The sequence below is a fragment of the Thunnus thynnus genome, chromosome 8, assembly GCF_963924715.1.
Source record: "Thunnus thynnus chromosome 8, fThuThy2.1, whole genome shotgun sequence".
In the NCBI taxonomy this organism is placed as follows: Eukaryota; Metazoa; Chordata; class Actinopteri; order Scombriformes; family Scombridae; genus Thunnus; species Thunnus thynnus.
Window position 1 is genome coordinate 26,578,426 of NC_089524.1, and position 26,382 is coordinate 26,604,807.

Below are 26,382 nucleotides of genomic sequence, written 5' to 3' on the forward strand. Positions count from 1 at the left end.
GGGCTAAGCTAACCTAACCAGCCGCTGGCTCTAGCTAAACATATTTCCCAAAATGGCAAGCTTTTTCCTTTAGCCTATATATGAATTAAAAGCATGAATAATAAAAATTTGTTACATTTAAGCCATCTCTTGATATTGGATTTGCAGGAAGCTCAAACCAGCAGTATCCTGTTTTTCATACCTTCAGGTTGCTGTTAAGAATTAATCTAAACATTCTGGTTACTGGATTGATTGTAGGGTTTTTATTGTAGGGTATGATTGATTGAGGTTTTTGAGTGAATGGCCATACTGGAGGTTATCTTAAACTGTCGTGGGAAACATGACAAACATTCCACTAATGTGGACGCCACTTGTTCAGAGGCAGTCCCTTACACAGACAAAATTCACAAGCCCAAATGTGTTTACATACATTCACAACATATGCATGCATCCACTGCTGAAGCCACCTGTTTTTTTATTTTCCTTTACATAACACACGCACAAGAAAATGCACACACATGTATACATGTATTGGACACACACATATCCAGCGGAACAGTAGCTACAGCAGCTGCAGTGGGGTGCCATCACTGGTCATGTCTTCATACGTTTGATCCTTTTGGCTGGGAGCTTTACTGCTGGAGGAGAAAAAACAGCAAAACTGAGCTAATGTGTGTCTTTGTCCTCCATGGGAGGGGAGAGCCTTTCTTCTCCCCAAGTACAAATCGCAAGACTTTGGCTGCATTCTCCCAGGACAGAGGGAGGCAATGGTAGAGAGAAAGATCCCAATCAGACATTGATCTGAACCAAACTAATCCCCCATTGGTGCCAATGTGACCTTAAAAAATCGGCTTAGAGCAGCTCGGTTAAACTGGACACGGTTTTCTATTTAAGTGGCCTCTGCACAGCCCACCCTAATTTTGCCACCCACAGACATTAGTAGAAGAGAATTAAGACACATACATTCATAACACTTTTCATTACAGCGAGGGTGGGGCTGTGGGTGGTGTATCTGCCGCCCTCACACAGCGAAACAGCTCTACAAGCGGGATAAGCCTGTGGGCCTGAGGAGAGGAGATGGGATGATATCTCCCATTTTAGATGTGAACCTCTGCTACAGTTTTTCAGTGATGAAATTTTAAGTTGGGGATTATTTTTTTTTTCATTTTCCCAAGTATGGAAATTGAGGCCTACTTTAGGCCCATGTGCTGTGGGCTGAACACAATGGATTTTTTCAAGTTATGCTCATACAAATGTTGGGAGTTTTTTACTAAAATATACAGCAAAAATATAGAATCATTATTTTTTGCTTTTATGCGTCACATTGGTTTATTAGTCTCTGCTTTGACAAAGACTAATGGAGATAGGACTTACAGCTTTGGGATTATGGAGACCTTATTCACAAATAGGTTTGTGAGGTTTATTACAAAATCTGCTGTCTGTACCCATAATTGGGTTTTGTATAATAGGGTGGGCTTAAGGTCATCTTACTTACTCCATCCTTATTTATGTAATTTGGTTTTACCAAATAATGCTTGGAACTACTGCTTACACTTTCGGGAACTTATATCTTCTCTTTGTTCCTAAGCTGTGTACTGATCAAGCTGTCAGTGTTTCTAAACTATTTATTAGAATAGTAGGCTATGTTGAGATCATCAGTATCATCTTTTAGGATTTTACTCTTCTGTTTTACATGTTTAAGAATTTTAATGTTTATATTAATTATTATGGTATTGCTGTTATTTTATGAATCTTACTTTATCATCTAACAGTATGTATCTAATTCATTATAAGTCTGTGTTATATGTTTTTAATTTCTATGTTTTATATTCAACATGGTTCTGATATCTTGACTGGGACACTCCTGTAAAAGAGATTTTTAATCTCAAATAGGCAACTGATATGATATTCCACCTACCTACAGTAACATGTTTTAAAGAGTTTTAGAAGTTAGTCTTAAGGACAAACAAGGCAATGGTGACACTATTTCTGTATTATCTAAGGCACTTTTAAAAACTTTCTGGCTCTGCTCTGGCCCTCTGAAATGCCAATCTGACTGTCACAATAAGCATTTTCAACTTAGAAAACATACACATGAAAGCTCCTCAAAAAAAAAAAAAAAGGAGCAGTCTATGAACAAAAATCATTCCCCATGATCTCTGTGTCACATAGGCTTTCCTTGGCTGCAACTAACATGTTCACTTCTGCTTCTGATTGGAGACCATGAACCCCAACAGCTATAATCGCAGCTCCTCTGTGTCTGTGCCCGCCTGCCTGTCTGTCTGTGACTGTGAGTAGGAGGTTAGCACATGAATGGATAAGAGGGATACTGGAAGAGACTTTGTTTAGGGGGACTGCTATATGTAAGACTGAGACTGTAATGTAACATTAAAGAGTCAAGAAAAAAGACAATAAATATATAAATGTGTGTTGTGGCCTGCCGGCTTACAGACTTATCTGAAGACAGAGGGCTATTTTGAGAATGGGGAAAAAGTATCTCAGCTTTGTTAGAGAGTCCGAGCCCATTGTAGAGATGTAAAAAAGATCAACCACAGTAAAACCAACCATATCCTGTGATTTATATGAGCACCAATACAGCTATGATCCTCCACTGCCACTTCCAGGGATCAACGGCTAAACCAACAGCCAGTAAGAGGCATTTGGGGTTACTGGCAGTGGGCCAGGGCCCATAGAGAGGGTCCCATTATGAAGCCAGATCCTCCTATTATACAGTCCGCACCACAAAGACTCCACTGACAGACATCACACAAGAATTACAGATAAACTGAACACAATTACACAAGACATACACTTAGAGCTCACAGATTGTGTCACTGTGCAATGAGTTTATGACATTACTCTTGTATGACACATTTCTTTGTAATTACACAGTCCAAATACTCATGTTTATAAATAACAGTGGAAAAACATTTCTTTTTTTTTTTCTTTGAGTATGAGGGATTTAATCATGTTGCGTGTGGAAAATCTGTGAGATTTTGTTTGTTTCAGCTATTTTGTTTGAGTCTTAGGCCATTCAGCCAGGCAATGATGTAAACTTTGACTCTGCCCAGTGAGGTGTCTGTTTACTGTTTAGTCTGCACCATCCGACAACACAAGCCTGGCCTGCGTCCTGTCTACTACTGTGACTCTCTGTTGGGAGGTAACGAGTGTGTGTTTGTGTGTGTGTGTGTGTGTGTGTGTGTGTTCCAGCACCTTCATAAATCACTCAGTGGAGTTCTTCTGGACGTCTGGCTGACACATCAAAAGACTAGCGACTCTATCCAGTGAAGACACGAGCAGTAATCTTACCCACCTACAGCAGGAAACCAGGCACACACACACACGCACACACACACACACACACACACACACACACACACACTTCATACACTTCAGCTCAGAGACATGCAAAACCCTATTATGTCACCGGCTGTCACGGTCACACATTTGTCTTGTCAGAGAAAGAAGCAAGGTGGCACACAGAGGGGGATTTGATTGCTAATCTGTTCGCAGGGATGCAGTAAGGGGATTTGGTTGTCAGTTGAGGTCATTTGAAGGTGACACCCATCGTGCGTTGCCTGACCCAACGCTGAGCTATGTCCGCTTTTTTTTAACTTAGAGGCAAAACTTAACAACAATAGCTTGAGCTCATCTGTGCTCACAAATAAACGCTACAACGGTTTCAGCTTTCTTGTCACTATTTCAACAAAACACTATGTCATTGATCAGCGACACCGTTTGAAGAAAAGTCCAACATAAATAAAAAATCAGCAACACCAAATCAAAGCCACATCTGATGGGGCTCCAGAGCACGACATGTCAACAGGGACAGTCTTTCCATATCCCACATTTGAAGTGGAACAATCCTTTCTCCCTGTGTTTGTGCAGGTCTCGGTCAAACCTCTGTTATTTCCATGTTAGTTCTAGATCAAAGTCAGAGGAGAGCATTGTTCTCAATGGGTTTGGGCGCTAGCAGAGAGTTCACAGGAGACGCACACTCTCAGAGTAAATGAGGTGGCTTACAAAAAAACACACCACTCTTAACTCCTCAAGAGAGACAGATGCACTCAAGACTATTCTTAAGATGCTCTCAATACCGCTCTTTAAAGGAGACAAAAGTATAAGAGCACCAATTACAGCAAGTAATCATTGTTAGAGTCAACGAAGTACTGTAGAGCTGCAAACCACAAAAAGAAGAGTTAGAAACTCCACCCAGCTCTGTGCAGTACTATGAGCAGTCATTATAAGTTATTCTCACGATTACCATAAAGATTTTACAAATAGGTGGAAACCAAAGCACCTCAGAGAACATTTTCAATCATTTCCTTTTTTTATCTATTGTTTTAAAAATGACTAATAGCTGACCATCTTCCATCCCCTTGATCCCTGTTTATCCAGGAGTTCATATCTGCCCTGTGCTTCCTGAGAGCAACTCGGTTTGAAAAGACAAACACTGCCCTCTATCTGACTTATGTGGAAACACAAGGAATGTGATTCACCTTTATTTGTGGTATCAATAAACATGATGTACCCGAACTGTCAACCATGGCTCTGAAAAGACTAGCAATTATGAATTTGGCCTTGGTTGATATTATATTTCTGTTGTTGTGGTTTTGCATTTTGCATTTCCCTCACTTGTTTATAGCTGAGAGACTTCAGCTGCAGTGTTTTTTGTTGGCTCAGTGAGGAGTGTGGTCAGTGAATCGTTAAATTGTTTCTTAGAGGGAACCAATAGAATTTCATTTACCAGTCCAATGACAATGTGATGTCTTTTTTAACCTGGGGGTTGTACCTCGGGGCCCTTCATTCAGCGAGTCTCACTAAGAAAAACAGCCATTGTGACGCCTGATCTGCATGTCAGCAGAGTATTGCTTTCTCACACGCTCCATTTTATAAGCGAGGTTTTTGTGAGCAAAACAAACATTTGTAGCAATTTTCTTCTGAAAACAAAACGTTCAACATGTCCGCAAGGCAAATGAGAGGAAGGGGATTAAATGCAGGATATAACTGAGGATGTTACTTTAAAAAAAAAAGAGAAGGCCTTTAAAGTAAAGCAAGTTAAAGCTTTCTTGCTGATGAGACTTTTTTAGCCGCAATTGGCAAGCTTCCTAGTTTCAAGTGTAAAGCATGAATGGAAATATGAATTACACATAATCACACAATATTACTCTGCTAATTTAAGCCCTGTAAAATTACTTTCATATTAGATTATGTATGACTTCCTTTTGCTTTTTTTGGGGGGGTCTTTTTTGTATTTGAGAGTGTGTTCTGGATTGCATTTAATATAATTTTGAGCTTGACAAAACAGCTGTAATTAGCAATTAAAGGGAAACTCTGGTCATTTTCAACCTGGACCATATTTTCCCATCATTTTGTGCCTAAGTGACTAATGGGAAGAACAATTTTTGAAACTGGTCAGTATTTAGCGAGAGCGCTGCAGCCAGCAGCCGCAAAACGGGCTGCAACGTAATCCTTTGGGGCAATAGCGCCCATCAATGTGCATCCACTAAAAGTGCTTGTTTTTGCCACTGACAGGCTCAGATTGTTGTTATAAGTGTCTGATACCAAAGTTCCCTTTAACATGCTAAAAGTTGTATTTTTTTATTTAATGTTTATCTTTATGGGGACGAGTATAGAGAACAAACCAGTCCCATATACTACAGCATTTAAAGCCTAAGCTAGTTTGCAGATCCTTGGTGGGCCTTTATACAAATACACATATTTGGTTCTTGAGAATATGGCAGTGGTAAGATCTTACAGTATCAGTTTCCAACCTAAAACTTTAATTGCACCATTATATATCATCTTAAGAGACTTGATTGTTGCTTGTGATCATGACGTTACACAATAAATTAAATGTCAAAAGATCATGGAAATCATTCAACTATTTGCAGTGTAAAAACTGTCTCTAGTGAGTCTAAATGTATGTACGTAATTTTGCTTTTGCAGCTGTGCTCACCATTTAAACATGTCTCTCAAATTTTAGGTGGGGCACAAGATATTTCATTTCAGAAACTTGTTTCATCGTGTAATACATGATCCATTAACCTTTAAATAAAAGGACTGAGCCCTGAAAAAAAAAGCTGTCTGACAAAGTTGATGTTGAGTGTTAGAAGTAAGTTATAATGATAACAAAGTTTGCTGTGTGAAATCCATCACAAAGCCTTCAAAACATACATCTAACTGTAACAAGACAATAAACCCACACTCACTCCTAATGAGACTGTCATGACACCTGGCCCCCAGATAGCCATTCTCCCTCTACCAGTGACAGTCCACTTTCTTATAACCATTGTATTCATTTCAGACCTGGTGACAGCTCATCATGTCTAATCCCCCGCACGGCCGTTAGGTTTCCATGGTGATAGTGTTGGGCTGTGTGCCTGCGGTGGCTCCTGGGGAGGTGACCTATCACAGTGGACGGGGACCAGCTTCAAATGACAATGACCTCTGTGGCACCCAGAATAATCTCTGTCATTTCTTCCATCAGCCTGACCTGTCGTTCGGCCTGCAGTGAGATTAAACCCATCGCTCTTGCAGAGAATCTCATTTCCAGTTGGTAATGACTTCTTCGTATCTTTTTTATGTTCAGAACTAGGAGCATTTGGATGACATCCTCTGTAAATAGAGATGATCAAATTATAAAATATAACTTGAAGTGTTTAAGCTTTTTCTGTGTATTTGCAGAGCTTTCTTTACTATCAGTTCAGTGGGTGAAAATCCAGGTATTTAACATTTCTTAAAACAGCGCTACCACCTCTGCTGTCTGTTGGTTCCATGTGGGAGGTCAGCTTAGTAACCTAACTCCACCTCTACCCTGTGTGAAGGAGGAGGGCCAAGATAAGGGACTTTAATGGACACATGCTGGGGAATTTGACATGGTTTGTTGGAGAGCTAACAATGTTTCATTGTATTTTTTACCTCTGTACCTGTCTTGATTCATACAAACATAATCTTTTTAGCTTCTTGTTTTCACTTTCTCAAAGTTTAATATTCACTTTATTTGTAGACTTTCCCAATATATCTTATATATACTGTTTATATCAATATCATCCTCTACCCTCTCAGTTCAATGAGGTGCCACTGATGCTCAGTTCTGTGGTTTTTCTCTGTCTCCTGATTTTGTAAACTAACTCTTTCTTTAGTCTCTATAGGTCAGAGGTTAAAGGTCAGGAGGACTGGTCTGTTGGTATGACCTGCTGTAAACACTGTCACTTACACCGCTCTATGAATCATTCAGTATCCTGACTCTCTGGAGCGGGATGCACATCGCTCTGCATCGTGACATTACCAGTGTAATGCAAACTCTTGCACGCATGCTTAAGTTTGTGCAATGAGTGCGTGCAAACAAACATCACAGTCCGCTGCTCAAAATAACAGCACTTCCTATATAAATATAGCTTTGAGCACCTTGTTGTGTGAGCTGCAGTGTTTTCTGGTTTGTGTGTGATCTCTGTGTTGCTGTTCTCGTCCGCAGGATCCATGTTCTGCATTCCAAACATGCAGTGTTTTATGGCTGTTGGTGTCGGCCGTGGGGAAAAGCCAAAATCCAGGCTCTGTCTGCTGAAGTCATTAGGTTTGTGACGGACAGCCTCTGAAATGTTTTACTGTTAAAGGCCTGGTGCCCAGGAACTCCCGCCCTCTCCCATGTGGACCCCCACAGCCAAACCTCAATGTGCTACACACACACACACACACACACACACACACACATGCGTACACACAAACTGCAGCTGTTTGCACATAATGTACGGTGCACCCAAGAGGTCCTTATTAGACTGCACACCCATTCCTCTCATTGCATAATCTGCCACAAAACACATCTCAACTCAAAGCATAACACATCAGGCATTTTGGCACACACGGCACACGTATGCCTCATATGAACTCAATAATGCATTTTACAGTTGTCAGCGCCCCAAAATCCAAAATCTACGCCCTATCACCTTCCCCAACCCCAATGCCCCTCTTTTACTGCTTTGAGCTGTTGACCAGATCACACACTTTAGACCCCCAGAGCGCCATCCTCCAGCCTGGTGGAGGATTGTTTCCCATGAACAGGCGTAAGGGAGATGGCCCGGGACACAGAGGTCATCTCTCTGACAACAGAAAATGAATGGTGTGCTCATCTGCTGACTGACCGGCGTGAAGATCCGTCAGCGTGGCCCTGATGTTAAACACTTTCACAGAGGTGTTTGCTAACCACTAATCCTGTAGCCACAGGGGGACTGTAACAGCTCCATGTAAACATCGAACACACACACACATAGATGCATACCTACAAATAGGCTGTGGTTCAAGGCTTATGTAAAACTTCCAATTAAATGTGACTCAATGTTGTCAACCAGCAGGAACGACCAGGCTCAACATACAGTACAGTATTTGAGGTTCAGTATCACTGCATCTGCAAACACTGGAATCTTGTCGTTAATTGACCAGTGATTCATCAAAGCATCTGATAATGAGCCATACCTTCCTGGAAGTGTTTTTCATTACAGCAAAATATTTACTTCCAATGAAAATGTCAAAGCATTTAGTCAAACATGATTTAGCAGTTTGAAGTAAGAGTGGAGTGGTCTGTTGAGCAGCAAGGACAAATTGAGACTTGTAGTGTAGAGCCACAGGAAAGGAGATTTCACTAAAATAAATGGAAGTCTTTACAAAAATCACTTGCAAAGGGACATTCTCGTTGGACTGTTTGTTCCTTTTACCCTCCGAAAAGTCCTCATCCTAGGCATTTTTAGGAGAAGTGTCATGGCGGGGGCTCTGGCGTTGATGATGCTAAACAGACTCCAGATGTTGAAGGAGAGCAGAGGACAAGAGTGCACAGGGCCTGACAGAAAGAGAGAACGAGGAGGAAAAAGCGAGAGCGAGAGACGCTGCCGCCGGCCCCCCAGTACCCCACGAGGGACATGACTAACCGCCGGGTCACATCCGTCTCCTTCTTTCAACATAAAGTCATTCCCCTCTTTCCTCCTCTCACACTCTGATATGTGTCAAAGCCCTTCCTGGCAGCATTCCTCACATGCAGCCTCCTCTCCCTTATCAATACCATATCTGCTAAATTTACTATTTCCGTTGCCAATTCGGTTCTAATCTAGTCCTTTATTCTGTTTCATCCCTTTCCTGCACCCGTCTCGCTGCTTGTGGCCACTCTTGAGCACACTCCTCACAGAGATGTCTCTGTCTGTGGAATACAGAGGAATATATTTACTGGAAACATGAATGCAAATGAATGCAGGACTCGGTTTATTCTTGCTGAAAGAGCTGGCTTGTTTTCCTGACAGCCCTATGTGGCGGATGAGGAGGAATCTGCAGTTTCCATCAGTCGTCTCCTAAAACACACATGCACAAATGCTCCTGTATCTCGATTCTTTTAACCCTAGTGTGGTGTTCTGGTCTGCGGCCTGCCTGTTTTCGGTGTTTCCTAAAAGAAAAATGATGCTATGAATTATTTTTTCAACCTGAGACTCATTGGCCTTGGCTCATCGTTTTATGAAGAACATGTAAAAGAACATATTTCCACTGAGTGCACACTGTGCACCTCCCTAAACATTTATAATACATATGTGGTGCTCAGGTCAATTGGACCCGAGGGTAATAAAAGTGTGGGAATTGTAGGTGAAAACAAGTAAACACGGTAAAAATGAAGGAAAAAGGTTTGCTGTGTACCTTCACTCTGGTCTCCCCCACCCGGGCCTGCTGTTAGTGAGTGTGTGTGTGTGTGTGTGTGCCTTTAGATTTGCAGCATATTTCATAGATTGAATACAACCCTCTTCATCATTTCATTGCCATATGTCCCAAAATTAGTACCAGCACCACCCCCCTACCCACCCTTCCCTTTTTCTTTTCAAAATCAGAAATCACTTGCCAGCTTCTCTGTGGACAACATGCACAACACAAGGTTACAGCATAGCACCAAGAACCTTTCTGCTCTTGTTGCTCCTGCACTCTTTACACTCTACTACACACACATACACACACAGTCAAGGTTGCAACATTGTTACATTTCAAGCACCAATAAGCAATAATCTGCTCCCACATACTCCTGCACACTTTACCCTGTGTACTGTGGAAAACATTCTAAACATTTGGTTTTTTCTCACTCTATCCCAGCTGCAAATTGGGGCGGGACACAACAAATAAATAGCTTTGCGTGTGTGGCTCTCTCTCACAATCGATCTATATGGCAAAAAGATTCTCTGCTCAGAAGGCCTTAGAAATGATTTTAGAAGTGTTTTCATTATTCTAGTCTCCAGCTGGTAGCAACAAAAGGAATCGCTGCAATGTGTGTGGACCCAAAAAGGACAGGAAGACACAATATACATACATCAAGTGCAAGAAATACATTTGCAACATAAACACAGTAAAACTCTGTCTCACATGTGTTGTGTAGACTGGCATGGATATGTGTTCAATGGGGCTCATTTATCATTTCCATAAAATACTATATCAATGGCCGAAGAGCAAAACCTCCCATCTGAAAAATGCACTTTTTTGAAAAAACTAAAAAAAACTTGTTTTCTTGCAGAATGCTATTTGTTAAGGATATCCAACACATAATACACTGTTTTTGGACTACATTATTATATTATGTGTTGACAATACCAACTAGATATTAATGCCTTGCAAAGTGCAGAAAGGAGCTTTTGCAAGTTGGAAGAGGTTCTACAAAACAATGCTCTAAATTAAGTTAATAATTAAAATTAAATGAAAAATGAAGTTTGTTTTCAGGTAAAAAGATGTAGTAAATGTAATAGTTACTACATTGTAGTATACTAGGGTCAGAATTCCTTAAATTCAGTGTATTTGCTTCCTTGTCCACTGGAAATGAATGTTCAGTGATTGTGTAACTCACTCATGCTGTAGCCTCTCTACACACCCAGGGACTCTGCGTTGTGTTTTTGTTTTGTTGTGTGACTTTTCTGTCACAACGAAGGGCAGGATTATCTTGCAGACAGACTGAATATGAGCAGCCGTCCTTGTTCTCATCATCCAAAGTGAAATCTGCCAATCAGAAAATTCTGCAGATAGGAGGTTTTGCGCTTTGGCCATTGATATGTAAAATTTTTCTTTCCAATTTGTTCATTTCAAAACCTTGTTTCATTTACATTTGTTCAAGATAAACATGATTTATTCCACCCATGTCTTGATTATAATTATTGTTTTTATTTATTTTTTAACAAAAATCATATTTTATCACATAAAATGAATAGTACTTTTATTGTGGGTCGAACATTGGGTGAATAACAAAAAGACGAACACCACACAAGGGTCATAAATCAGATCAAGTTAAGTAAATTATTTGTATGAGCGTTCTGCATTTTGTACATTTATGTAAAAGTGAACTATATATGGTGAGCTAGAGTGCTGCTATTTCCGGAATAAGTGGGATTCTTTCATTAAAGGGATTTATCTTTGTTATCAGGGGCTTGAATATGTGAAGGGGCACACACACACACACACACACACACACACACACACACACACACACAGAGCAGTTGTAACTCTGTGCTACACCGCCATCTACAGAGAAGCTATTTCCTGCACCATCAGATTGGCACAGTATATGTATATCTCTCTGCCTATATATATATATCTATACGTGCATGCACACTCTCATCCATGTCTTCTGTATGTCTGTCTGTGATTGACAACAGCATACACGGAGCTGCTCATGAAATTCACAGTCTCGCGACCTGCAGACTGTAGCTGGTATGTGCCTGATTGAACATATCTTCCCTCCTGAATTCTACCTGATTACCGACCCGGCTTCTGCTTACTGTGCCTCAGACGAAGTCACACCAGCCCATTGTGACTAAAAGACTTCAATCAGATCAGTGAGCCAGAGCTGTAACGACTTCCATCCCACGAAGGAAATTGGACCAAACTTAAGGCTGTTTGACTTGGTGACATGCAGACTCGTAGACAGGTGTGCATGGACCTACACACACGCACAGATTGATAGTGCAAGAACATTCACAACCAGCTCCTACTCATTTCTGTTCCTCCCTCTTCATTTCTCTTATCACCACATCAACCATGGAAGCACTACAGCAGGAAAAAAAAAACATGCCACAAAATAAAGACTCGGGTGTTTTTCATTTCCTCCTCGGTGCTCAGACCAATCAGATTACTCCCAAGGGCCCCAGACACATCAACCCCCTACGCACCATGCTATCAAAATCAAGGGATAAAGCTTCCAAAGAAAAGCTTTTAAAGTCAGACTTCCCAGTGAGCTATTCAGAGGATTTATTGATTTACCTGATAATCAGCAATTGTATGCAATCAAACCTTTCACTGCTGAAATTGTCCCTCCTGTATATTTTATGATGATGCATAGCAGATTTTCTGGCCATATCTTGGACAAAATGCTGCAAATACACGTCTTGATAAATTTCATCTGGTGATAAATTCTACTTTGTCTGGATTCATTACAATACCAGACCTTTGTTATTGCTTTGTTAATGATGTCAGGGTTATTTGGCATCATTGCAATATGATCAAGTTGCTTTGGATTGTTTAATTGTGTTCAGTTTGTTAAATTTCCACTATAAATTCATGTCCTGCCACCACACCACAGCAGAAAGATGGCTGACAGAGTGCTACATCTTCTTTTCCATAAATATTGCTATTGACAGAAATTGCCAGTCAGTTGAGTGGCCATGTGTTTGGTGGCCAGAGGGGAATGTTTATGGTCACAGTAAACTATGGATGGTTATGTATGCAATCATGAAAAGATACAAAAGGCTGGCCGAGGAAGTTTGTGTTTCTGCAAAGCTCCAGTCCAGATGTTCACAGAGAGGGAGGAGGTGGAAAGACAAATATTAGTCTACTGGAAAGCTCAGAGGAGTGCGCTTTGGGTTCAAAAAACATCAACAATAAAAGACAGAACACAAAAATTTGGTGAAAGAGGAGAAAAAAGCAACAAGACTCTTGTCCCCACTTAAAAAGAAACTTTTGGCCGGAGCATCTTAGTCACTCGGTGGAGAATCATTGTTAAAATATATAAAACTGTAAAAATCCATGTCAACATGAAAGTTTATAGAGAGAAAATGGTTTCTTAGCGAAACATAGTGAAACTCTGCATATTTATGCAGAGGGACCAAACTTGACATAGCTTGGTCATAAAGTATCATTTGTGGTGGGAAAAACAAGGTCAGCAGTCACTGAAAACATCTTTATTTTTATCAACCACTCGGAAAATGTAAATGGAGAGTTATCTTAGATCTCTTCCCTGAGGATATCTATGTCGGGAGGATGAATTATAGTGAGGTTTAATGGAATATATGAAGGCCTTTCATCAGTGCCAGTGTCTGAAGTAATCAGAGACTTCAAAATACTTCTTCACTGAGGGAGGAGGGTGGGGCAGTGAAAGAACCTTTATCTCTTTAACCTGGTATCATGAGCTGAATTATAGGCACAATTTGTGCACAGTATATGCACGTGTGAATTTGTGTGTTCATGTGTGAGGTTGAGGACTGTGGCTAGCCAAGTTCAACTGCCCTTGGCACCACAAAATGAAGTCAGCATGTATTTCTGCAGTTGTGGTGCTTTCTTTTCCCTCCATGGCAAGGTCATGATGGTCAGAGTGTTGCGAAGTTCGGTGGCCGGCCGCCCCCGCCACACCCCACTCATCTCCACTCACCAGAGCCCGGCTTGGCACACCAACCCAGGCAAGCGCCTACAGTAAACCAGCCTCTCTGTGCCTCTGGGGCCCTGTCGAAGGCAGGACTCTGGGTGTTAAGTGACACTGAATTGAATTAGCAAATAAAATGGACAGGCTGTAGCAGGGTAATTTACCATGTCAGGGCAAATCAAATTATCCCTGAGGTGCAGATGGCAGTGTATCCATTACCACAGCTGAACTGGTAAACGCAGGCTGCTGTTATCTTTAGAATCCCAATTTCCTTCTCTTTGCTTTGTGTAGGAGGGACCATGCTAAGTAGTGATGATAAAATAATGAGTAGCTGATTAAACAAGATTACTACAGAGGTATTTAAGCGACTGAAGGAAGGCAAGACGGAGATTTTGTGCATTGCTTTGTGTTGGCATAAATTGACTGCAGATCGTGCCACATTTAGCCTAGTCTCCATTTCCACTCCATCAGATAGGGACAGATTCAGCAACACTGAAAAAGTAATGTTATTACAAGTGTTTCAAATAGCAAAAGATATCAATAAGGAAAGAGTAACAGCAAAATGTTGGTATAGTCAGTTTCATTTTTGTGCCCTCTGCAGGTTTCTTCCTAGAGTGATACATCAGCCTCTTGCCCATCCCCTTACGCAAATATTTAGGTTCCCTTTATACGTCTAATAAAAGTGTTTAGAAGGTTCCCCCAGTGTTTCACCTCAGAGGAAGGACGTAAACTATTTCACAGCGCAGAAGGAAAGGAAACAAGGAGCAAAGAGAGATTGAATGTCTAAGCACACCTTATGTAAATATTTGAGACATCTGCAGATTCTAGGTAACCTTTTCTGTCTTGAGAAAGATTAACTGTTTCCTGTGATAAGTCCTCTGCCTCACCTTCCCAATAAATAGTGTCTCATTTGCTATCGTTATCTCTGCACTGTGTTTCTGGTTGCCCTTGTCCAATGCTATAATTAAAACACCTGACATTCTCACAGACTATTGAGGGGAATGTTTTTTTTTTACTGTCACTGCCTTTAAAATACACAATAAAACAGTGTCAAAGGGAGGGAAAAAAGTAAGAATGGAGAGATCTGATCGTTATGAGTCAGACATTTCAAGCTAGAAGAGAATATATAGCAGCATTTGTAAAATCAAATGTCTCCCACTCTCCTCGTGCACACGTGTCTGCCTCCTTCCCACTGGTGCTGAGGCTTACGTAAGTGGCATCGCTGAATTAATATTTAAGGTTTGTTTTGGGGGATGCTGCTCCCTGTTTTTTTTTTTTTTCGATGCTTGGCTTTCCCCCCGTGATGATATTTCAATTGAGATGTTACATCATCTGGATCACGGCCACAGCTGAGATAAAAGAGAGCTATGAGCCATTAGTGCAGGAAGCATGCTGCAGTATGGTCCATGTGATATGCATTAGCAGCTAACTGGGATGTCTGCTCATTAATATCAATGTTCCCTTAGATGTGATTCCAATAACATAAAGATTGACTAATCATTAATCCACGGTTATCAGCAGCATTATTTATCATCAGTCTATATGTGCATTCATCTGACTAATACAGTGAGCCTGCATGAGTATTAAAGTTGATTCTGATATATTTTTTGCATTTAAACCTGTGCTACACTTCTAAGGAGTGAGATAGATGGAAACCTCAGGGATCAGTCACTGTAACGATACAATACTCTCAACGACATCACAACCTCAGAGCCGGTTCTCAGGCCACGGCTGACTGGGCACACTCCCTTCCGTCTCCAAAGACGACACCGCCCGGATGAGTGAGAAGCTGCAGGCTCAGTCCTCCCTTCGGCCCATTACACAGGCCTTGCTGTAAATACAATCTTCTTTTGATAACAACAATCAGACATTCAGCGCAGTATAAGGTCGAGATGGATGTGCAGGTAGATGATGTTTCTTTTTTCTATGACTTTATGTGTATGGTGGTTTATGCCGTACGGTTTTTCTAAAGTTTGTGCCAGGTAAAGCACTAGACTTTGATACTTGGATGTGAGACTGATCAAATCCTGAATAAATGATGAATAATTCTGAAAGGGACAAGCAAGAGCAGTTTAAGGGATTATGATTTGAAATTCAGTAGGCCTACATAACGTTACTAATCCCAGTAAAGCTCTAAAACTTCTATAATTTGGGGGTCTTACTGAAGGATGGTTGATATTAGTTTGGTCTCTGTGTTCAGTTGACACATTTGTCTGATACCTGACATGTTAGCTTGGCACAGGGGCTGTAGGTGTGGGGAGGCTCCCAACATGGAAGTTGTGGTATTCTTAGCTGGCTTGCTAACATCCGGCACTGGTAAGTCTACTTTCAGGAATCAGCTGGTTTTGTTCAGAGTTGGAGGGTGTGTGAACTGTGCAGCCTCATTTGTGTGGATGGGACATCTGGGGCTAACCTTAAAACTAGCTGTCAATGGTCAGAAAATACCTCCAACATGTAAACTGGCTGCTTGTTTAACCACAATGTGTCATTTTCTATTTTTACTTGTGTTAAAAACAGAGGATGTGATGTGTGGAGGCTTTGAGGTTGTTGACCTTTGATGGAGCTGAGCTGACTAACTAAAGTAATGTTATAAATAACTACTTTTTATGATGAATAATAAGTAAAGTTATGCAATTACTTTTTCAATTATATATAATGAGTCATTGTCACGAACCAGGCCGCACGGTCATGACAAAGGGAGACGCACACAACAAAGCCAATTAATAACCAATTTATTTTAAAAAAGAAAGTAACCTAAGAGAAAAAAACCTAACAATTGCATGTGTAGTCAGTGAAATCAGTAGTGCAAGTGAGTGCATGAGTGGAATAGTGTATGAAAGTAGTGTTGTAGGGTGCAGAAAAGCAAATCAAAATGTCAACCCAAAAGCCAAAAGGTGTCTCAGGGAGGAGAGCACCCCAGCAACTGCACTACAAAGGGTTTTTGAAGAGGCACTGGCACCCAGAGCCCCACACCTACCCCCAGTACCTGCAGAAACAACAGAGCAGCCACACAAATTGAAGCCACAGGCAGACTGGGCAGAGAGGGTCGTAATAGTCATTGATTGCATTTTTCAAATAACTTTAAATTTTGCTATGACCATGGATGGAAAACATTAGTGTTAATGTAAAAAGCACCATTAATACAGGTCTGGAAGGAAACTGTTTGAGTGCCATGTCATTTTACAGTAACCTTAAACACTTCTAAAGACTTGTGAATTGATTTGGATTTGCCCAAGGACTTGACACATGACTTGGACTTTCCCCAAACAACTTAAAAATAGCTCTGGTGCCAGGAACGCAGACTCTGTTATTTCCCGATGGTGTCCGTAAGCAGTGAGCATAACCGGAGATATTAGAACTCATTTTCCTACCAAAAGCAGAAACCATTTTCAGGCATTATTTTTTATACGAATATAAAAATCAAATTCCACCGCATTGAATATTGCCTGAGCTAGATAATCCGTCTCGGTAACTATGCAGTCGTAAATTTGGCTGTGTCGAAGTTAGTCTCTTTTATCATCATTTCATCCACGAATTGAGTATTTTCACATCAGCCTGCTCATTATATCATACTCTGGTTATTGTCAGTTACGTGACACCCTCAGGAACAAATGAAAGTTCTGCCAGAAAATAATCCTTTATAAAATATGTCGCCTTACAAACTTTATTATCACACCCATGTCTTTTTATTTAGAGGGTTTTTGCTAGCAGAATAGCAGTCAATTTCAAGCTTGGTTTACCAGCATAAATTTGTGACTTAAAAATGACAAAAACAAGTTAATTTCCACAAATCTAATTACTTTTTGAATACATTATAATAGTAGAGAGAAATGTAAAGTTGAGCTGTAGACTGAAGCTCTGTAAAAAGTCTGTAACTTTAAATGACGCCGTTATTCTCTATTGATGTCTTTACGGTGTCTATAAAACATGAGGTTTTGTTCATAAGGAACTTTATCAAACACATACCATCAGTTATTTGTCCATATGGAAGTGCAGCAGTAACTTTTGGCATGCCATACAGACTCCCATATTTCATGTCACCAGTTAGTCTTTTTGTCTCTTTGTAATGTGCTGTACATCATATCACGGTGTCCTACTATTCTGTCAGCTCTGGCCAGGACTATGAGTTAGATGGCTGCTCATATCTGTCTTCAGCACCCTGAGGGGTTCCTTCCTGTTTTTACATTTTTTAACACTGAGCCTTTTTCAATATTTCCATCGCCTGTCAGAGCTCAGACTCAGAGTGAAATAGAGGATCGGATAGAGAGTCAGCCAGAGATAGAAAGGCCATTTCTGTTATAAATTATTAGAGTAACAGGGCTATGTTCTTTTGTTTTCCTCTATTGATTGAAACTATTTCCCTCCAAGTTTTGCTGTAATTGATCTGCATATTGAACCCTGTTGTTGCATAATTTTTTACATTATTCATGTATTGCTGTGAGCGAGGGTGCGTGAAACAGTTCCATCAATCCAGCTTTCTTCTCGTGCACTGGATCTACTCATGGGAGCAACAGTGCCTTCCCTAAAACATTTGCGATTTATACTGTGGCTTTTCTTCGCTAAAGTGAAAAAATATGTGCGAAAATGTGAAAGCACCATCCGAACTGTTACGGCTCAACACAGGCGTGTGACTCTGAATGAATGAAAAAAAATCAGAATTTATTACATGAGACATTCTGCATGTTGTGTAACATTTGTTATAAATTATTCAATCATGAAAATGATTACACTCTGGACCTTATTACGCAATGCAGCATCCCTAGATCACTGGTGCTATATTCAGACCTTCAGAGCTGCTGGTCACAAGACACCACTCAGGAAAAAGGATCATGAATATTTGACATGTGTTTAAGAAGAGGACCTTTACACTCTGCTGTCTCAGCTTTACGGCTCGGCTAAACTTGAAAAAAAGTCCAAATTATTAATCATTAAATGGACTGTCTGCACACGGTGGTTGCATGCCGGTCATGTGAAATGTGGAAGGTGTGCTGAGGTAAAAAAAAAAAAGGAAATTACACAGTCCATTCTATTACACAAGTTAATCGAACCTGACAGATTGTCAATTTCATTTATGAGAGCAACTTTAAGGTTAACAATTGCAATTAAGTTTGACATGTGGTGGGTGAAAGCAATCAGCAGGGTTAGACAGTGGATCTATAACATGGCATATGTAATTAATGCATTCAGCTGTGCACAGGGCACTGTGCCGAACAGAACAAGCAAATTGCAAAGACTGCTTTAAAGCCATGATAAGTACAGCTGCAGATGTGAACACATTTTATTGTGTGTGCAGTTTTTCTCTTTCACCCCCCCCCCCCCCCACCTCCCCATGCCTTTGCCCATTCTGCATATTTGCGCATTGCTAAATCCAGGAATATGTACAGCTAGGTGAGCACATGTGCTATTACATCATTTGCAGGTACTGTCTGTTTTCCTTTTTTTGCATGTGTATTAGTGTGCACGTACAGTATGTGTCAGGACGTGTGGCAGAGTTGACAAGCCATCAGAGTTGCTGTGGCAAATGAAAGTGATGCTCAGGAGGAGAGACGCCTGGAGGAAGGCTGGGAATAAACAGTCGGATCTGTGACGCACTTTGAAGCACACATCTGAGAGGAAAGAGGGAGGAAGGAGAGAGCGTGGTGGTGGGGGGGGGAGCAAATGGATAAGGGACACAGACTGAGTAGGAGGGAGCTGTTTTCAAGCCCTTACAGAGCAGAAATTATAACTGACCAGACAGCAGGTCAGCTTTCAAATGCAGACTAGCTCAACTCTAATAATTTATCTTGCTGCCGGGAATCCTTTTAATATCTACACAGGTGTAAAAACACACATATGCATCCTTTGTATATAGAGTGAGCTGCGCGGTTAACCTGCAGAGCACAACTTCAGTCATAGCATCAATGGTCATTTTTTTCTGATGTCAAAAATGTTCTGAACTCAACTTATTTTCTTGTAACCGGGTCGAAGAAAGCAGGTAAAAGGTAGCAGGAACAAGTTGGCAAGATGATGAAATATCGGATAAGGCTGCCATGCATATAGCGATGCCCCGAAGCAAAGAATGACACGGTGGCTGCATTTTCCAAAAGTCCTAGTCACAGAAAAGACAAGAAACTGAGGTCCTCAGGGGGCAGACATGATGTGATAAGAGAACTCGATGGTTCACAGATTTGATGCAGTACAAATATAGGTTTAAAGAATGTATTTACTGCAGTGTAGGATTAGGGTCATGTTATTGTACCAGCATGATAAGAAGAGCTGAGATTACTGACATTCTTATCTAAAGCCCACCACCACTACGGGCAAAACTAGTCGGCTTATTCAAACACAGAGGAGTATGTTGTATGTATTCACATACAGTGTGTGTGTGTATGAACACAGTATGTGCATGTGTGTATTGTGTCTTTGGGACAGTCACGTTTCTCATATTTCCTCTGAAAGTTTTAAATCTTATTATCAGGCGGTGACAGTAAAGCTGCTGTGGTAAGATTTACTTGACCCACACATGAAGCTAAAACAAGTATAGTGCAGTAATATCTGCTCTTACTTTGGGTATACTGTTTATTATACTGTAGAGTGCAGGAGATCCAGAGCGGGGATGTGCCAAAAACAGCTTTCACATTTGGGGGTGGCCATCCTCAGGGAATTTCACTCATCACACACGATCCAGAGAGAAGGACTAATGACAGAAATGACCTACTGTGGTTGTTGTTGGAATAAAAATCTGCATATATGACCCTCTGCTGCACACAGATACCTGAGATGATTGAGCCACCAGGATATTTGTATTTCCAGTTGTGTTTGAAAGGAAACTTAAAGGACGACTCCACCTGCGTTCCTCTTCAGGTTTTTCAAATGGAAACGCCCACTCAGCCGTTAGTAAAAAGCAGTGATGTGGATGAGAGCCAGAGCCCTGATGCCCCCCCCTCCCCCACACACACAAACACACACAACACACACACACGCAGTTCACTGACAGTGTCTTCCTAACATACACAGGGACAGACAGCTACTGAGTGCCGGGAGCTCTGGAGGAGAGCCGGGAGAAGAGCCGGAGCTTCAGGACTAGTAACACCCACGAGTCACACCAGATTCACCTCTGATCCGGAGCCGTTTACTGTTGGTAGGAGAGCTCAGAGTTTATTTTCTTAACTTTGAGCAGCGGCAACAGTGAATGCTCCGTCTGTATGTATCTGTATAACTGTTAGCACGTTTAGCAGAGCAGCAGCAACAGTGAGTGCTCCCTGTGGCTACTGGCTAGGGGGGTTCGGGGGTTTATATCGGTTTGTATGTAGCAACGTCATCATGCAGAAACCTACGTCAGCTCACGTGGGACAAAGTTTTTAGAAGGGCTTGGGAAGATAGCATTTTGACACTAAAACATATGTACTTCAACCAAAAATTGAATTTTCAGATTTGAATACATATGGAACACTAATGTGAAGCTACAGAATGATATAAAAGTCTCAAAAACTCAAAAATGATGTACCCGCCCTTTAACTGCTGCCAGGATCATCTTCACTGGCATGATCTGCCTCGTGCTTACAGTCAATATTTAACCAAGACCATGATCTTTCCCTTAACTTAAGTTTTGTGAGTGGCAAAACATAACCATAAAGAAGTTAAATAGTGCTTTAGTGGCTTTACTGATATGTTCAGTATCAACATTTTGAGACTTAATTAACAATTTCTACAATAGTTTGTAAAAAAAAAAAAAAAAGAAAATGTACATGTACTGTATATAAACCATTTGAGATGGAAGGTAGCAATAGGAAAGATTCCCATGTTTACGAAATGCAATATATATGATTCCAGAGTTGGCCATGTGAGGGTTAAGCAACACTGTATCACACCAATATCAATATCACACTATAACCATTCATTTTGATTTTATTTAAATTGCACAAGGGACTTTGGGTGGTATATGCCACCAATGTTTGTTTGCTTTTTCAGATACTTAGACAAGTTGTATGTATCGGAGCTTTCAGCTTTCTCAATCATAATTTTGAGTTCATTGCAAGTCAGAAACTGGTAATCATAAATGACATGAACTTGATATCAGTCTATATAAAAAAAAAGTAAAAGTAAAAAAGCACTACAATTTATTGAAGTATATCCTCTACTCCTCTAACTTTCACAGTTATGTAATGCTTATTAAGTGGTGAAACATGCCCAGACTTTGTGCGTGTGTGTGTGTGTGTTTCTCCCAGGTCTATGGGTTGTAGTAATTAGGTGGCTGCTGGCTGCAGAAGTACATTATTAATAACTTTGCTGAGAACAAAACACGCACACACATCAACTCATGCAACGACACCCACAAATATCCGCCACCCCCCCATCACCCTGTATAGTGTAATGAGCAAATGAGCAGACAGAGACCCGCTGAGGTTCTGCGATGGATCAGAGACAATCTTGATCCTTTTAGGGACGAAATGCTTTGAATGCAGCTCTCCTATTATCGGACAGCCGAGTGATGCAGCGCACAACCCCATATTAACACTAATCGCTTCAATGTATTCACCTGCACATTCTGAATGATTAAGCCAGGAAGCATTCATAGTCATCCTCCATGCCATTTAATACCGTGAAAATAAAGCAGAGATAGTGAATGGTTCGTAAAACACCAGTGTGATCAAAGAGCATCATTCAACATGAATTAGAACTGGGAGAATATACAAGAGCAAGTGTTGCTGATTTTAAGTTTATACACGTGGGCATATGGTCTTCTGAGAGGCCATCTGTATGTGTTTGAGGTGTTTATGCCTTTCCATGTGTATATGCCGGGGCCAGACTGGTGATAAGTGATAAAGGTCATAGAGAGTGACAGGGTGGACAGCCGGCAGGAGTGTGTCAGTGGTCAGCGCGGGTGAACTCTGGGTTATCTGACAGGTATTTCAGCTGGCACTCAGGACACAGCTGTTCCTGAGAGTGTAACGCCAAGGTGGCAAGCTGTGGCAATACCATGAAAAATGTGGCAGACCACCATCTTCACTGTGGTGCTACTCTGACCACAGACCTACCTACACTCCAGACCTCGTACACTGGGCAACATTTTAAGCTGATATTGGACATGAAGCATTCCCCACAAAGTTACAGTCAGGGGAAACTCTCATTTTATAGATTGAATAGTTTGTTTGCCTGTGACTGCTTGTGTAGTACATGACTGGAAAAAGGGAGGTAGCAGTTAGCCTGGCCAGACAACCAGCAGACACTCCAGGCAGTTACTGTGCCTGGCCAAGATATTCCCCGTAAAACCGCAACATGTTGGTTTTTACACATCGGCTTTTGTATGGATTAAACAAACAAGGATATAATATGTTAATTAGTGAGTTTTAGAAGTGCTAGTAGGCAGATTTTGTTACTTTTGGACGGAGCCAGGCTAGTCGTTTCCCTCTGTTTCCAATCTGTGGGCCAAGCTAAGCTAAGTCGCTGCTGACTGAAGCTTCATATTTGCCGTCCAAACATAAGAGTGGTATCAATCTTTTCATCTTACTCTCAGCAAGAAAGTAAATAAGTGTCAAACTACCTCTTTAATACTCATAAACATGTATTTTCTCTTTTGTCACCCATCACAAATGCAATAATATCACCTCAGTTACTATTCACTGGTAGGAACTCTCTCCTCACAAAAGTATTGCACTCTAAAAATTGCTATTGCATCAAATTGCATCATCTCTTACCTTCAAAAATTGGGATAGTTTTAGTATATTACCTGTGTGCCTCTGTACGACTGACGACGGTATCCAAACAGTGCTGATGTCCAGTGTTCTCGTCATCACTTTGCTCGATAAAGTCCAAGTGCCACAGGGAATACTTCAACTTGCCGGAAATTAACTTTAGTCACTTTTTATCATTTTTACCAATCCAGAGTAAGTCAGAGAGGTCAACTGAGCTCACAGCATGCCGGTGTCAGTTGAACTGATTATGATGAAACACACGTGGTGATGGGAATCATCAGAGCTGTGGTATTAAGAAGAGGTGATAAGAAAACTGATTTAAGATATAAGAGGATAAGATGAAACTGAAATTGTTCTACTGGAAAATGCAGACATTTAAACAGCAACAGAAAAAAAAAGTATATGAATATAGTTAGTATGTATTATCCAAACATGAAGGTGACTTGTAGATAAGGCTGGTGTCGTAGAATGAATAAATGCATTTGCATGAAAATGAAAATGAAATACTTATTAAACAAGTAAGCCAAAAATAGCCTGCTCTGTATTTGCAAACATGCACATGGCTCGCTCTGGAACTGTAGGTTTCCACAGATGTGTGTGGACTACTATATTTATCTCAGTGTGTAAAAGGTCAGCATTTTGAACTGGATTTAATCATCTAAACACATGGAGATCATAACAGCAGTCATACAGGTTATTATGTGGAAGAGGCTCAGCTGCACACACATGGCTGACCTCTCCTCCTCCGCTATGACTCCCCCTCCCCACCCTTCACTGTAGGTTGGAGGCCTCTGAATTCACCTCTCTGGCTGTATGTTTTACCTTGTAGAGTTACAATACTCAAGCTCGTCAATAACCCAATCAAATTGTGCTCCATGTCTCTCAACAGGCTGCCATTGATTTTCCTGTCTTTAGATCAAAATACCTTTTGAAATCAATACAAACAGCTAAAACAGTCAGTCTCCTACAATTTTGATGATCAGTTATTCATTTTAGTTATTTACAAAAAACATAGGTTTCTGGATTTTCTATTTTTCTTTACATTATATAATTGTAAATTAGATATTGTGGGGTTTTAGGCTTTATATTCTGTATATTAAAAAAACTATACATTAAGAACTTTTTCCCAGGCAGAGCATGGACCCCCACCACCTAATAAAAAAACTCTTCAGATAAACATGAGTCACGAGGGTGTCATTTTTGTGTTTCATATTTCTTGTGGTACACAGTGTCCAAAAACAACACCTAGATCATTTCACAGGACTTAAACGCCAAATGAATGTTTACCAGAGTGCTTCAGTGTTGGCAAACATTTTGTGCCTGACCATTGAAAATGGATCCAACTTAAGGCCCTAAGGTGTCTTCCAACGGTAGGATTTTATTAGGCTCAAGAGGAAAAGCTCAATAAACAGTAGTCCCCATATGTAGTAGTTCTGTGTGGGTTTGTGTGTGTGTGGTATGGCTGAGCTTAGGCCCCAGAGCAGACTCGCAGGTGTGGTCAAAATGATGTTTACTCTATAAAATGTCTGGCTTACAGCTGGTCAAAGGCAGGCAAACACAAACTCACAAATCAGGTTGGATGTAGGCAACAGGCAGTCAGAACAGGCAACAGGTACAGGCAAGCAAGAAGGACTAAACCACTACAGCAGCTCTCCTAGGCAACATAAACAATCTGGCAAACTACAATGCTAACTGCCCTCTCTATATCCTAGGGAGCTAATGAGCAAATGAGCAGCAGCTGTGCAGGCAGGTGGCTGATCATAGGAGCAGTCAGGTGATATAACAGAGGCAGGCAACGTTTAAGGATGCCTAGTGGGCAGGTATGGCATGACTGAGTCTCAAAACAAAAACAAAATGAACAGGAACTGGCTGTGTCACTACTCAGGGGATGAAACGTCAGAAGTCTCTATGAACGTTATAATGTGGGTGTCCTTAAAAAGGAGAAGAAATGCAGCATTTCTTTTGCCTGAATTTGAGAGATAAAGCTGCCCAGTGTATCCTTAGGCAGTTGTTTGATGGAGCATAGATGATCCTCTTCAACTCATAAAGTTGGGAAACATAAAATGACCATCTGAAAACTGTCTTCAGGTGGTCACTCAGTCACAGCTATTCATACCATGGACATGGAAATTACTGGCAGCTAGCAGGTGACTATCAAAACCACAGAGCAGAACACCTCAAACATGGTTCTGGTCAACTGTTTAAAGAAATCATTTGACTTTTTTTTTTTGAAAAACATTTATTTACTTTCTTGTCTATCAACAGGAAGCGACTGTTCCCAGCCAAGAAATAGATCCTCACAAAACCCCCTACAAAACCACAATGTGGCATTTTTACACTTTTTGTACAAATTAAACAGATGAGATAAAATGTGTGAAGTATTAAGTTCAAGAAGTGCTGAAAAGCAGATTTTGTAACCTTTGAACAGAGCATAACATGTTTTCCCCTGTTTCCTTTCTGCTAACCTAAGCTAAGTGGCAGCCGGCAGTATTTAGCGTATAAACATGAGAGTGGTAATAATCTCCTCATCTGACTCTTGACGAGAATGTGGAAGGCATATTCCCCAACATTTTTAACTATTAAATTACTCTACCATCTCTTTCAGAACCTTTCAGTGGTGAAATAGACCTATATGGGTTGAAATGACTACAAAATACTTTTAAAAAAACTGATATTTTGAATGCAGCTTGCTTCTTTCTTTGCCTTTGGTGAGCAATCATGGTAAAAGCGTGACATATACAACACACTCAACATGTCCTAATATGAAAAATCACAGACAGGCAGAGCATTGTGAAGCCTGTCATTAGGGGCTGGACAAATTGCTTGTCGTGACTTTAACTCAAACTGCAAGATGGAAAAATACTTCCAGTGGAAAGACACCTGCCTCACCTTCATACTGACCTCGAGCCACCTCTAAAAACTGTTGATACCGAGGGCTTCTTCAAGCTGCTGGTTTATGGAGATTAGAAGCTGCTGACAGAGAGCTCCCCAAAGCACAGTTAACGCTGTCAGCAGCAGCTCAGCAGGAAATGCCCAGGCTTCAGGCCTATCAATGGACCCTTTCAACAGGCACACACCAGCCCTTTTCTA

General features: G+C 40.9%; 1 long non-coding RNA gene across 1 annotated transcript; it reads right to left on the reverse strand.

Annotated features, from left to right (window-relative positions):
* Nucleotides 1-357: 357 nt before the first annotated feature.
* On the reverse strand, nucleotides 358-24,946 carry LOC137188466 (uncharacterized). Its single transcript, XR_010929415.1, has 3 exons — nucleotides 24,860-24,946; nucleotides 23,328-23,575; nucleotides 358-617 (listed from the first exon to the last, which is right to left on the reverse strand). It is a non-coding gene; the product is annotated as an uncharacterized lncRNA (long non-coding RNA).
* Between the last annotated feature and the right edge of the window lie 1,436 nt (nucleotides 24,947-26,382).